The sequence below is a fragment of the Amblyomma maculatum genome, chromosome 11 (genome assembly GCF_055883805.1).
Source record: "Amblyomma maculatum isolate TAMU_Amacu chromosome 11, ASM5588380v1, whole genome shotgun sequence".
NCBI lineage: Eukaryota > Metazoa > Arthropoda > Arachnida > Ixodida > Ixodidae > Amblyomma > Amblyomma maculatum.
In genome coordinates this window covers 68,481,822-68,493,831 of record NC_139354.1, presented here as the reverse complement: position 1 = coordinate 68,493,831, position 12,010 = coordinate 68,481,822, and the positions used below count along the sequence as shown (strand labels likewise).

Genomic DNA, 12,010 nt, shown 5'->3' with positions numbered 1-12,010 from the left:
GGACAGCATTTCTCGAAAATGCAACCACGTGAGCAAAGCTCACGATCACAATGAAAACCGACCACGGGCTACTGCAAGACGGTCGGCAAAATCAGGTGAAGTCACAGCCCGTCATCATTATCTCGCTATATGCCGAACACCGTGCGGGTTCACATGGATACTGTTCTTGTTGATCCTGTAGACGACATTTAAAACGCGTAAGAAATCGCAACAGCATAAAAAAAGACGTGATCTAGCATTAGGTACGATAGGTATGAAAACGCTGTTCGAGTTAGCATTGCAGTATTCTGCCTAACAAAAAGAAATTTATTGCTGAATTCTAATAGCAGAAAAAGATCGGCTAGAGCTCTCCGCGACAGAATCCGAGCCTAAATCCGGAGGAGAGCATGTGCTTCGATTCTGGGTTTGGAACTCTCCTGCTCTGGCCGGAGCAAGTATGTGGCGTTCGCGAAGTGACAGAGGAAAAACCAGTCATTCCTTGCGCTTGCCTAGCTGCACTTCATGGACGCGTGTCGTATGTTTTTAAACCCGTCACAGATCGACGTTGCTTCCGCTGCTTCTTGATATGCCGTTGACACCAAGAGCCCACGAAATTATTTCATTCATGTCCACACAAGCCGAACGCGGGCGCACACGGTAAGAATTCTTTGGCAGGTTTATAAAACAACTCGCACTGCATAGTAGGGCAAATCAGAGCAGTAATTCAACGACGTCAAGTGTACCAGAAGCTACCAACACGGGCTGCAGATTTTAGCCACGGCAAGGTCACCGCAGACAGTAATAGTCGGCTGTATGCCAATGTTTGTGGCTGTGTGCATGGACAGGGTACCGATTACGTCTACCGTTACATCCCCGCGGTGCAGGTCCCATGTCGACTAAGAAACCAACGCACAGAGAAAATGCCTTAATAAATATGTGAGGGAAAAAATTCACACAAAGAATTTCAATGCAATTAAAACAGTCTACCGCCAAAGTACCGGCTACCAAGAATAATGCTTACGATTTTTCCCGCGTAAGCATTCTTAAATGTCTCTGCCGTCTTTTTATTGAGCATGTTTTCACTGCCCGAAGTCATGCTTGAACTGATTGTTTTTCATTACAGATCAAAGTGAAAATGGCTTACGCATTTCGTGCCATGTGAGAAGACCACAAGTGTCCTAAACCAATATGTTCTTTCCCGATGCATTCCCTAAATCGCAGCTATACCCTAAGATACACGGCTTTACATGAGCCCCAATCTTGAATGAATGCCTTCGACCCTCGCCATGACTTGAATCACGAGACGTTTCTGCTGATCCCCTCTATTTTTTTTTCTGGCAGACTGTTCGGCTTCAGAACAGTCTGGCAGAAAAAAAAATAGAGGGAATCAGCAAGGTAGTTCCAATCCCGAGAAACATAGACCCTAACCTCCACCAAGGTAGAAGAGAAGCAAGGGCCGATTTTATTAAAAAAACATACGCTCCTCAAGACACGACTGTGTATGGAGATGCGTCCTCGAGAGGAGGACACAACAAAGTTGCAGTGGCCACTGTGATCGATTCGTCTCTACGCGAAGTGACCAGCGCCTCTATCCGACACTGCACAGTACCAGAGGCCGAAGAAGTAGCCATTGCTCTAGCGGTGGCGGAGGGCTATAGAGCTGGGCGGTCGCTAATGATACTCACGGACTCTCAAACAGCCTGTCGAAATTTCATGAATGGTAGGATTGGTCGTCACGCTCTGCGTATACTCCTCGAAGCGAGCGACAGAATTAAAAACCACGAAGAAAACAAGACCAGGCACAAAATTATGTGGGTACTGGGGCACATGGGAGTGGCAGGGAACCAAGAGGCTGACAGGATAGCTCGAGCATACACTACTTTCCGAGCATCCGACGGGTCCGCGGAGGTTTTGCCAGCACCCAAGGCATACTCGGCCATACTCGAAAACTATAGAGGAAGAAGAATGCAATATTCCCCACCACACAGATAACTGTGTGTATCTCACCAGAGAGGAAGCTGTCATATGGAGACAATTACAGACGGGTTCATACCCAAACCTACACATACTAAACAAAATGCACCCTACCATATACGCTGACAGATGTTCGTGGTGCGATGAAAAACCAACACTATATCACATCACGTGGGCCTGTCGAAACATAGATGTCCCAAAATTCGAAACCCGAGTGCGGGGCATTGGGAGACTCTGCTGTCCAGCGACCGCTGCGAAGACCAGCAAGGACTGGTACAGCGAGCCCAAAGGGCGGCAGTAGCCAGTGGAGCCCTGGACTGAGGGCAACCGACCATTGTGCAAAAGTGGACGAAGTCGACGGAGAGGACTCTTGTGGATTCAACAAGCAGACATCTCTGAAGACGTCCAAAACCGCCAAGTAATATAGGGCTAAATAAAGTTTTTCCTCCTCCTCCTCCTCCTCCTCTGGCAGACTGAAATGTCTAATTTCGATTGAAAACAATACATTCCTTGAAAAACATAATTGCTGTTCGGCAATGACCGCTACGCAACATATTCAGGAGCCACTTCCTTCATAGGAGGTTCTACATATTGCCAGGGGGCGCTCGGAGTGAAAAACGACGTTGAAGTGAATCGGCTCCGGACTCGCAGCACGTACCTAAACCTTGGACCGTGTAATTCTACCTGTACCGGCTCTGAGTACTCCCCGACAGCCACGACTAGTTTCCACTTATTGAGCATCGTGCGCTGCACGACTTCGCAGATTAATGATTGAGGCTGTAGATAATATTGTCACGGCCGCATGGGTCACGCAGGTTGGCCAGCCAACACAAAGAATGGTGGTCAGTGACCACTTTAAATGGGCGACCATAAAGGTAGGGACGAAATTTCGCAGCAGCCCAAATAATGGCGAGGCATTCCTTTTCAGTAGTTGAATAGTTCGTCTCGGCGCGGGATAAAGTGCGGCTGGCATAGGCGATGACTCGTTCAACACCCTCTTTACGTTGCACGAGAACCGCCCCAAGGCCAATGTTACTGGCGTCGGTGTGTATTTCTGTCTCCCCCTGCTCATCGAAATGGGCTAGAACAGGTGGCGATTCGAGACGGAGACGCAGCTCGGCAAAAGCAGCTTCTTGTTCGTGAGTCCAAACAAAGGGGGTGTCTCCCCGGGTGAGCTGAGTCAGCGGTTCAGCGAGATCAGCGAAGTTATTGATAAAACGCCGGTAGTAACTGCACAAGCCGAAAAATCGGCGCACAGCTTTCTTGTCACGTGGAATCGGAAATTCCGCAACAGCAGCAATCTTGTCAGGGTCGGGCTTCACGCCGGCGGCGCTGACGACATGGCCGAGAAATTGAAGTTCTCGGTAGCCAAAGTGGCATTTCTGTGGCTTAAGTGTCAAGTTAGCGGATCGAAGGGCTTCGAGTACTGACCGCAGGCGCTGAAGATGTTGTGCAAATGATTCTGCGAAGACCACCACGTCATCTAGGTAGACTAGACAACACTGCCATTTAAGGCCGGCGAGGACAGTGTCCATCATCCGCTGAAATGTGGCCGGCGCGGAAGACAGGCCGAAAGGTAGAACTTTAAATTCGTAAAGGCCATCGGGTGTGACGAAGGCCGTCTTCTCACGATCTCGCTCATCGACCTCAATCTGCCAGTAGCCACTTTTTAGATCGATGGACGAAAAATACTTAGCACGCCGAAGGCGGTCGAGAGAGTCGTCAATCCGCGGCAAGGGGTAGACATCCTTCTTGGTTACGGCGTTCAGTTTGCGGTAATCGACGCAAAAACGTAACGTGCCGTCTTTCTTTTTAACTAGAACGACCGGGGAGGACCACGGGCTATTGGAAGGCTGGATAACCTCATCTTCGAGCATTTCCTTAACTTGTGACCTAATAACTTCGCGCTCGGTCGAAGAGACGCGGTAGGGGTGCTGGCGGATTGGGCGCACATTATCGAACGTCACGATCTGGTGCTTGGCGATGGGAGTTTGATTCACTTTTGACGACGATGCAAAACACTCTTTGAATTCGAGTAACAATGAAAACAGCTGGTCACGCTGGCTGACCGATAGCTCTGAGCTGACATCGAGATTGTCGAGGGATGTGGGCGGTGGCACGGTTTCTGTGGACAAGCACTCGGAGACATCAGATATGCGTTCGGCGAAAGCTACGGAAGTGTCACGAAAAAGGTGCCGATACTCGTTCGAAAAATTTGTAACAAGTACCTTGGACTGACCATGGTGAAGATGTACCAAACTGCGGGCCACGCAGACTCCTTGTGTCAACAGTAACGATACGTTAGTTTCGGCTATTGCGTCACCATAGTTAAGGGCATTGCATTTGACATTAACGAAGGTGCTGGTTCGGGGTGGCAGAGTGACACTGTCCTCATAAACTCGAAGCACATTGAGTGGTCGCTTTACACCGCTGAGGGCCACTGCTTTCTCAGTAGAAAACGAGACCTTAGAATTCCGGAAGTCAATAATTGCGCCATATTCACGAAGAAAATCTACGCCCAGAACCAGGTCACGCGAACAGCTTTTCAGAACAAGACAGCTTACCACAAATGTTGATTCTTGAATTTGTACTCTGGCCGTGCACATGCCCACAGGAGTAATCAGATGGCCACCCGCGGTGCGACCGTTTGTGCCAGCCCACGGAGTCAAAACCTTCTTGAGAACTGCGGCAAACTGGCTGCTCAAAATAGAATAATCAGCGCCAGTATCCAACAGAGCTCGAACATGGCGACCATCCAGTACTACGGGTATGTCCAACAAAATCTGCTCGCGAATGTCAGGCTTCTGAGTCTTTGGGTGCTTTGCGTCTGTGTACGCGGTCTGCTTCACCTGCAATTCGTCGCCGTTGCAAGTGCGTTGTTGCAGCGTCCGTTCCACCGGCAGTTCGTCGTCGTTGCGGGTGCGTTGTTGCGTCATATGTCCCACCGGCAATTCGTCGTCGTTGCGGGTGCGTGGTTGCGTCGTTTGTTCCACCGGCAATTCGTCGTCGTTGCGGGTGCGTCGTTTCGTCGTCGGTTCCACTGGCAATTCGTCGTGGTTGCAGGTGCGTCGTGGTGGCGTCGAGGTGGCGTTATGATCGGTAACCGCGGACTTTTCCAATGTCGATGCGTAGTCTTTCCGTGTCCGCAACAATGGGGGGTCTCCCGCGCCGCGATGTCCAGCGAGCCTAACCCCGAAGGTCGCTGGTTTCAGTTTTCCCTCTGCGGACTGGGCGAGCGGCCCTGCGCTGCCCATGAGGAACTCGTAGCAGATGGCGACGAACGAGACCTGGGTGACGTTGATCTAGATGGTCGCAGACGAGACGGAACGATCCGGCGCTGATCATTGACGAAATCTTCAACGGCTCGAGGCCGTTCGCCGTAGCGAGGCCGCGGAGAATCAGCGGAAAACCCTTCGAGACCTAGTCGACGGTAGGGACAGCGCCGATAGACATGACCCGGTTCGCCGCAGTGAAAGCATAACGGCCGTCGGTCGGGGGTACGCCACTCGTCTGCTTTCCGTGTAGGCGGTCGATGATCTGTAACGTACTGGATCACGGGGGCTGCTGTTTTCGGCTCAGCTACGTTCGGAGGAATCAGGAACGGCGACGAGGGCGGAGAGTATTGCAGCACCTGGGAGTATGTAGGGCGGTGACACTCTGGTGGTGTAAGAGGAGTATGGCGAGGTTCACCGATTGGAAATGGAGGCCGGAGCGCTTGCTGCACCTCGTCGCGGACAACGCTGGCAATGGAGGAAGGAGCTGGTTGAGGTGTGCCATACATCAGTCGGAGTTCGTCGCGCACAACGGAACGTATGAGCTCCCGTAGCGCCGATGTGTCCATGCTATGCGATGGGAACTCAGCATAGACGGAGGCGGCGTGGATGGTGTGATCCCGTGCCGAAGCTCGCTGCTGAAGCACTTTCTCTATAGTGGATGTTTCCGCAAAGAATTCTGCAACCGTTTTCGGCGGGCTGCGCACCAGGCCAGCGAAAAGCTGCTCTTTGACGCCACGCATGAGGTAGCGCAGATTTTTGTCCTCAGACATCGTAGGATCCGCACGCTTGAACAGGCGCGTCATGTCTTCGATATACGCCGCAACGGTTTCGTTAGGCATTTGGATCCGAGTGTGTAGAGCGCGTTCGGCCCGTTCGCGGCGATCTGAGCTTCTGTAAGTTGCCGCAAGATGACGTTTGAACTCACTCCAAGACGACAGCTGCTCTTCATGGTTCTCGAACCACGTCCGAGCGCCATCTTCGAGGCTGAAATATACATTTCGAAGCCGTGCGGCGTCATCCCAGAGGTTGAATGTAGCTACCCTTTCGTAGTGCTGCAACCAGTCGTCGACGTCTTCATAGGTGTCCCCGTGATAGGTCTTTCGGACGCGGGGGTTTTGCAACGTCACGTAGGTGGGGGTCGCGCCAGGCATTGCGACGACGTCGTGGCTACTGGTAGTCATGCCCGAGGGGGAAAACTCAGGTGGTAGGCCTCGTTGCCTGCGGCTAGTGCGGTGAACGGGCGTTTCCTCGAATATATGACCAGCACTCCTGCTTAGCGTAGGGGTACGGGACAATATTCTATCCGGTAATCTATGGTAACCACAAACATCACGTCTGTCGTAAGCATTAAAGAAATGTTTCTTTTCAGAAGACCAAGTGCAACAAACCTTTTTTCTTGAGCTTCACTTCAGCCGACAGACCACCGATGTTGAAATCTGCCTGCAGCCCTTGAGTCGTTATAGAAAAGAAGTGACTGATGTCACCAGCTCTGCAACAACACATTTAGCATTGCCGTCCTGAGATGTCTCAACTCAATAGCTCTTGCCTGCTATATGTCGCCCGTTGTAGTTGTGCGTTGCAAGATATTCGACAATGAGATTTGTATAGGATGGAAGCATAACCGCCGCTTCGTAGCCACTCGTCCGCAGGAGAACTACTTTTATCGCCCGCGCTTGTTTCGCCATCTCCATTCTTGTGGCAGAATACCTCCACTGCCGTAAACAGGGGATTATTCTCAAGCAGTACTGGCGGGTGTAACAGATCTCGCTCATTCCTTACGTACTGCGGCAGAAGGTGTTGCTCTTACATGTTTTACGAGAATGGCTTCCGTATCAGTCTGGTGCGTAGTTATCTAGCAGTCGCTGAATCGATTTCTGCATGCATGTCGCATTCACTCCCAAATTTCTGGATTTCTGGGCTTCTGTCGTGCATATATGAACCTGACTTTAGCTTCGAATTGGTCGCCAGACCTTTGAACTAAAACTTTATTAAAATTGTTCAAGGCGTCAGCATTTGACAAGTTATAATTATACTAAGCGGAATAACATGTGATTCGATTATTTATTTGCTTATTACAATACCCTCAGAGCCTCCAGAGCGTTATAGAGGGGGTGGGCTACGACGACAGGTGGAGTTGCGGAGGAATATTAAAAGCACTTCTTGTATAGGGTGTTTAAATTTTTAAGATTATTATTGGTAGTATACCATCAATACACACTCCAAGCACATATTTGTATGTCATAATCACCAACATATGTTCTCTAGGTGCACTTATAATACGTTTCTTACCAAGGACCCTTTGCGGCTTATCCGCTGTGTTTCTGCTTACCTTGCTGTTCACCACGGTTTGAACTAGTATGACAACAAGCTTAGTTTATTGCATTGCGTACGTTCCGACACGTTTCTGGATTATGGTTGTCTGTGTTGGGATAAGGAAACGAATTTCAAGAGCCTTATATGCTATTTACCAAGCCGTATACTTCTATGGTACGGGCAGAATATAGAGTTTTATTGGCATAATAATTGAGATGAAATCGAACACGAATATATAGATTCAGGTTCCGAAGTTCTCCGTAACCGCACAACTATTTTGTGAAATGACATCTACGCTTATTTGGATGTTGTCGAACTTTCTGCCAGGAGCGTACAAGCCGTAACTGCACCTTTGAGACGAGCCTATTTCGCTATGAATAACGGCTCGGCTCTTTATGATGCAGAAAACATTCGGAAGCCAACAAAAATATTAATTAAACTTGCTGACACATATAGCATGCTTAAACGCTAACAGTCATTATTACTCAACGCGTCATCCCAAATTTTGGTTTGTGCCTCGTTCAAGGACCAATTATGGAAATGAAATGTTGAGTGTAGCCATTCTGAATGTGTTGAATGCTTTTAGGAAAGAGGGAATCAACATAGAGAACCTGACCTTTTTGTCATGTTCCTCTTCATATCCATGAAATTATTGACGTACTCTCATATGAATATTTTTCCTGTTATATCATTTCTGTGCTTTTGTTTTCTCAATTCACTGTGAAAAATTCCTGTGGTCTGTTTTCTATTCATTGTAAATGCCTTTTTGCTTTATTGATTGTAGTTAAATCATGTATTTATCATTTGCTTCATTGATACATTGTGATTTTGTAGCTGATGCTGTGCTCAAGTATAGGGGGTGGGAGCCTAGTCAAGCTGCATGATTGCAGCCTTTTCTCCTATCTCGTAATGTATCTACTCATAATACATGAAAATAAATCTATTCTATTCTATTCTATAGATCAATTGTGCTCATGAGGAATGCAAGTACAGGAGTACAAACAATTCGTAAACTGCGAGCTGCATACCCTAGTATGAATAGCACTTTGGTTTCCAACCGCACACAAATTTGTGACGATCCCGCAGCCAAAAGACCCATATGCAGTTACCAAGATATATCACGCTGGTGCATGCCCACTACGGGTTACTTAAAACTGCAAAGTTGTTTCAAAGCAGATTTGTTTTATATTCTGTCAGATGGTGCCATAATAATCATATGGCGCCATATGAGAATACGCATCATGGTATGTATTGATCAATACATTACTACCTCAATACATAACAGGATCATATTGATCAATACATACCATGATGCGTGCAATGTTGGCTAGCCTTCGCAGCTGCCCTACTATGTCGACCACTATAACCTATGACGGATACAATAATGTCGAAGCATCTCAATTAGTACTAAATATTGAGCATCGCATGAGAATAAATATTCTGAGTTGACAGGTAATAAATAATGGCAGGTGAGCATTAACTAATCGGTTTCATGATGTGTGCTTTTTGGCAAGCCATTGCAGCTCGTCGGGCAACATCGACCAGTATACACAAGATGTACTCAGTGGTAGAAAGCCAGCATAACTGGAGGGATGATATTGACCATTGTATGCCAATATATATTCAGTGTTGACTAGCCTTCATACTGAGTTCAGGTCAGTCGTTCAGTCGTGTCAGACTCTTCATGACCCTATGGACCATATCACGCCACGCTTTCCGGTCTCTCACTATCTTCCTAACATCACATAACTTCCTCTGCAGCGCCTCGAGGATGCCATCTAAGCATCACGTTCGCTGCCCACCCCTTCTCCGGTGACCCTCAACCTTTCCCAACATCAGATCTTTATCCAGCGGCTCCTCTCTTCTCATCAGATGGCCAAAGTAGGTGAGATTTAACTTTAAAAATTGACCCTCCAATAAGCAGTCGGGGTTTATGGTCGATGCATGATATCGACTGATTTGATATTCTGGCCGTCCAAGACATTATTCACCAATGTATGTCATGAAGTGCGCAATGTCATCCAGGCATCACAGTTCTTCAACCAACATCTACCACTGCGATTGCAGGTAGACACAATTTTGGGAAGCCATTACGACTGGCACAAGGACAATGACCAACGCATGCCATGATGTGGGCAATGTTGGCCAGTTGGCATAGCTGTTGGGAATATCCACCACTGGAATTGAAGATGTATACGAGGCTGGGAAGCCATTAATATTGGCGGGAAAGTATTTACCAATTAATTTCGACAAGCCAGCTATACTGACAACACAATATTTCAATGTATGGCATCATCGACCACTGTAACTGCAGGTATACACAATGTTGGGAAGCCGTCACGACTGGCGGTAGGATATTGATCAATGTATGCCAAGATATTTTCACGTGGCAGTGAATATGCCGTGATCACAAAAGAACAAACAGCCGTAGCAGCATTGGAATTCGCTCTACTGGGCTGATTTGCGCCTAAAAAATAACTGAAAAACCAGTACTATTCACACCTTGTTTAGATGAAGTATTCAGATATTTGGAATGGGAGCAGTTAGGGATAAATGTTGATGGAGAATACTTCAGTAATCTGCGAGTCGCTGATGGCATTGCCTTGCTAAGTAACTCAGATGATGAACTGCAAAGAGTGAGGGATGACCAAGACAAGATTAGCAGAATAGTAAGCCTAAAAATCAATATGCAGAAGACTAAGGTAATATTCAACAGCCCTGAGAAAGAACAGCAGTTCTCAATATGCAGCGAAGTACTGGAAGTAGTAGGCGAGTATCTATATCTAGGACTTGTAGTAATCGCAGATTCGGACCATGAAAGCGAAATATTTAGGATAATAAGATTGGGACGAAGCGCATTTGGCAAGTATTCGCAGATTATGACTAGCAGCTGACCGGTATCGCTTAAGAGGAAAGTATACAACAGTTGCATCTTACCCGTACTCACCTATAGTGCTGAAACGTGGAGGCTAACGAAAAGTGTTTTACTTAAGTTGAGCACAACGCAGTGGGCCATGGAACGAAAAATGGCAGGTGTAAAGTGAATAGGTAGTAAGCATGCAGAGTTGGTTAGAGAAATAACTCTAGTAAATGACACTGTAGTGCAAATCAAGAAAACGAAAGGGACATGAACAGGGCATGTAGTCCGAAAAGAGGATAACTGATTGTCGCTTAGGGTAACAAATTGGTTTCCAAGGGAACGAAAGTGTAACAGGGGGTGGCAAAAAGTTAGGTGGGTGGATGAGGTTAAATTGTTCTCAGGGGTCAAGTGGATGCAGCTAACACATGACAGGTTTAATTAGAGGAATATTGGAGAGGTCTTTGTCCTTCAGTGAATATAATCCGGCTGATGATGATGACTTCAGAAACTGCCTCATTGCAGATTGCAGAAGTGTATATACTTGCATACTGCTCCATATGTAGTTTCTATACGTAGAAAGCGAGCGCTGTCAGCTTGAAAAGAAAAATTATGCACCCGTTTTGTTTCGAGCGAGGGAGACGAAGTGTTCTCAAACTTTTGACGTATGAGTGGCCTCACGAATCACGCTGAAGGCGTATAGAAGTAATGGTAGGGTCTGTAACAGCCGCGCGTTCCTCCTCAGTACTAAATTCCTCCACATTTGAGAACAGCGCAAAAGTCAAGTGTTTCAAGGCGCCTCACAGACGGCATAAGCCACGCGTCTGAATCAATGGAAATGATAGTAGAACCTTGCACTAGGCATGCCCTGCGTGCATGCCTAATCCCACCTAATCATGCATTTCGGATCCTTCTTATAGTTTTTGCTCTAAACTGTCTGCATTTATTTCAATCTATGGGTTTGCCAAGAACTTCAAGCTGATTCCGCAGAGGGTTCAGCCAACGGAGCGACAGGGATGGCCCTATACCAACCTCCTGCCCCTACCGTGCAAGCCATTTTTCTTGAATAAATGTTCTCTACTACTGTTAATATATCGGTCAGGATGTATAAATTATGTTCGAAAGCCATAGCTTTAAAATGCCTACGCACTCGCTTTCGAACCTATTTTATACGTCATCACAAGATGGGTGAAAAGTCTGGCCACATACCTGTGCAGAATTTTGATTTAGGTTGTTGAGAGCTACCAGAGGGAAACATAGACATTTCAAGTCACAGGTGGCGGCTCCTGCTTAGAACTGAAATGCTTAAAGCAGCTCTTAAGCCGCCGACATACTTATGCTGTGGGGAGGACATGTAATGTGAAAAGAGGATAACCGACCGTCTCTAAGTGTAGCAAACTGGATTGCAAGGGAAGAAGCGGAGCAACGGGCGGCAAAAGGTTAGCTGGGTGGATGGGGTATCGTAAAATTAAAGTTGCGGAAATGACAGGACAGACACAAGGAAAGAAGTCAGGGCGGAACTGACAACTCTTTTCTTGAGTTGTCAGTTGCGCCAGGTGTTCCTCCTTGCCTCTGTACGGATATTTCCGCGTTTTTAATTTTACGATGTCCC

At 47.4% G+C, this 12,010-nt stretch overlaps 1 long non-coding RNA gene across 2 annotated transcripts in view; it reads right to left on the bottom strand.

The window, feature by feature from the left end:
* Nucleotides 1-12,010, bottom strand: part of LOC146174054 (uncharacterized) — a 100,754-nt gene that overhangs the window by 233 nt on the left and 88,511 nt on the right. The gene's annotated exons all lie outside the window — the stretch shown is intronic.